Source organism: Notothenia coriiceps, unplaced genomic scaffold, assembly GCF_000735185.1.
Source record: "Notothenia coriiceps isolate Sejong01 unplaced genomic scaffold, NC01 NC01_scaffold00022118, whole genome shotgun sequence".
Classification (NCBI taxonomy): Eukaryota; Metazoa; Chordata; class Actinopteri; order Perciformes; family Nototheniidae; genus Notothenia; species Notothenia coriiceps.
Genome location: NW_011354819.1, coordinates 23,951 through 26,394, shown reverse-complemented (window position 1 = coordinate 26,394; position 2,444 = coordinate 23,951). Strand labels below are relative to the sequence as shown.

The 2,444-nt window shown below is 44.8% G+C and overlaps 1 protein-coding gene across 2 annotated transcripts in view; it reads left to right on the top strand.

Moving 5' to 3' along the window:
- Positions 1-2,444, top strand: part of atosa (atos homolog A) — a 38,400-nt gene that overhangs the window by 22,044 nt on the left and 13,912 nt on the right. The gene's annotated exons all lie outside the window — the stretch shown is intronic.

Below are 2,444 nucleotides of genomic sequence, written 5' to 3'. Positions count from 1 at the left end.
CATCCCCTCGCCTTCTCATGTTTTGTGTTGGACTCTGCTTCCCTCCACGTGCAGCAGCAGCCCAAAGGCATGTAGGAGGAGTTCCCTGAGAGGAATGTGCGTGACTTGCTGGCTGACTGTGATATACACACACACACACACACACACACACACACACACACACACACACACACACACACACACACACACACACACACACACACACGCAGCTCACACTTCTGCAGAGCCAGCTGAGAGGGACTCTGGTGGGAGGAGGACAGGGAGTGTGTGTGTAAAGTGTTGGTACTTCCAGCTTTATGAGGACATGGTATCCTCAAGATGATTACAAATGTATAAATATCCCCGTAAGTGTGACCTAAAATTGCTTTGACTCCAATTTAAATAAAGCCAAGAGGAGGGTTTGATATTGTAAGGCAGGCGGCTGCTGTATCTCAGCGCTATAAAGAAAGAAAGCTGTTATTCTATGAGCTGCTGTGTATCAGCTGACCTCCTGCGGGATTCTGGGAGTTTTCTCTGGAGGAGCGCAGGAGACAGAGCGCTAAGACGGCCTCTTCAACCTTCCGCTAAAAATATCCCTACTTTAAATCTAAGCTTCAATTACAACACAAACAGAGCAGGATTTTGTTTTACGTTTTGTGGCAGGAGACAAACCACAGCTGCAATGTAGGAGCATTTTGCTGTTGACCTGATACACAACAGCCCTTATTGTTCCCCTTGTAAAGACTGACACAAATCAGTCATCATAATGGGTTTCTGTGAATAATGGCACACAGCGGAGTGGCGCAGCGTGAGCTATGGTTTGAACATGGCAGCCAGCTGGGGTTTCCATGTTGGTCGTCTTTCTGCCTCCACATAATAGATCAGTTGGCCTTGCTGTTATTCAGAGGGGAAACGCTTGTTCCTGAATGGTTACAGTTGAATTCAGCTCTCTATCCTGGTCACGGTTTCAGCCCCACCCGACACCACCCTGGAAGAATTGGTGGAGCAGCATGACTCTGCTTTTCTGTTCTTAACTCTCCTCATGAGTTTCTGCTTGCAAGTGTTTTGCCAGTGACGTCACTGACTGCATTGTCTATACTTGTTGTATGCATGTGTGTGTGTGTGTACTGTATACGTAGCAACAACCCTCTGCTCAGCTGACATGGGAATTCTAAATATATTCCTCTGAAGCGGCCAAACTGGAAAAGTTGTGTCATCCTCTGCCTGCCCCCACGCCCCTTCTCCAAACAAGTCTTTCCAGCCAGCTTTAAATAGCCATATCTGTTCAGCCATTCATTATGATGCATTTTATCGCCCCTAGCAACTGTCACAGCGTAACAATCAATCAATCGGTTTTTACTTATGCAACATCTTCCAGACAAGTGAAATGCACTTCGAAGTACTTTACGTATAAGCATTTCACTAAAATAAGAATGTTGAAAGTAGTAAAAAGTTCACAAAATAAAGTAGAACAATGATTATTATTCTATCTTTATGATAATTATAAACGCAAATATGTTGATTAATCACAGTATGATGAATTATAAAGATCATAAATTGATTAGTATAAATCGTAAAACCATAGAATTATACAACACTACATAAAAGACAGCCTAAAAAGACTGGTTTAAAAAATATATATATATATTTTCTGCCCTTCTCAGATCCTCTGGAAGGCTGTTTCAGCGACTTGGAGCGTAATGGCTGAAAGGAGCATTTTTTTTATTAAGAAAAGTACCAGAGGATCACACACTTTTGAATTTCTGAAAAGTAGTCTAATGCACAGCCGTGTAGTGCCTTATACTATAGCTCAGGGGTCGGCAACCCCTGGCACGCGGCACCATAACCACACTAGGAATAAGTGGGCAAAATATTTACATTTTATTTTCGGATCCTGAACGAGACCGCCGCCAGAGCGCGTCTCCCCGTTACCTGCAGAAGGAAGCCATGCACGCAGCCCCGCTCTCTTTATCTCCAGGCGACTTTCTGCCGCTTTCCTCCGTGGTGCAGTGCTGATCGTTTCACCACGGAGGAAAGCACTTCACTAATTGCAGTACCCATAAGGAGCTGTACAAATGCCGCAGTTTTTGCGTGGTTGTGTCTCTAGTGGAAAGCCCAGTGGCGATCTGCTCATCTCTCATCTAAATAATATGCTACACAGGGTCGGACTGGCCATGTGTGTTCTGGAGAATCACAGAACGGACGGTCGTCCTTATTATTATGCCGTTTAAACCAATTATTTAAATTTGTTTGTTAAATTCAGCATCATGTAAGTTGCGCTGACAGGTCCACACACTGCTTCCCCGCAGCGAGGCACCCCCGCCCTCCTGTTGACAGTTCACAAGCGTCAAGCTCTTCACCCCCCCCCTCCCCTCGTTGATAATTCTCGATCGTTGGCACGCTGATAACATTTTTTTTTTTAAATGGCACTTCATATCAAAAAGGTTGCCGACCCCTGGTGTAGA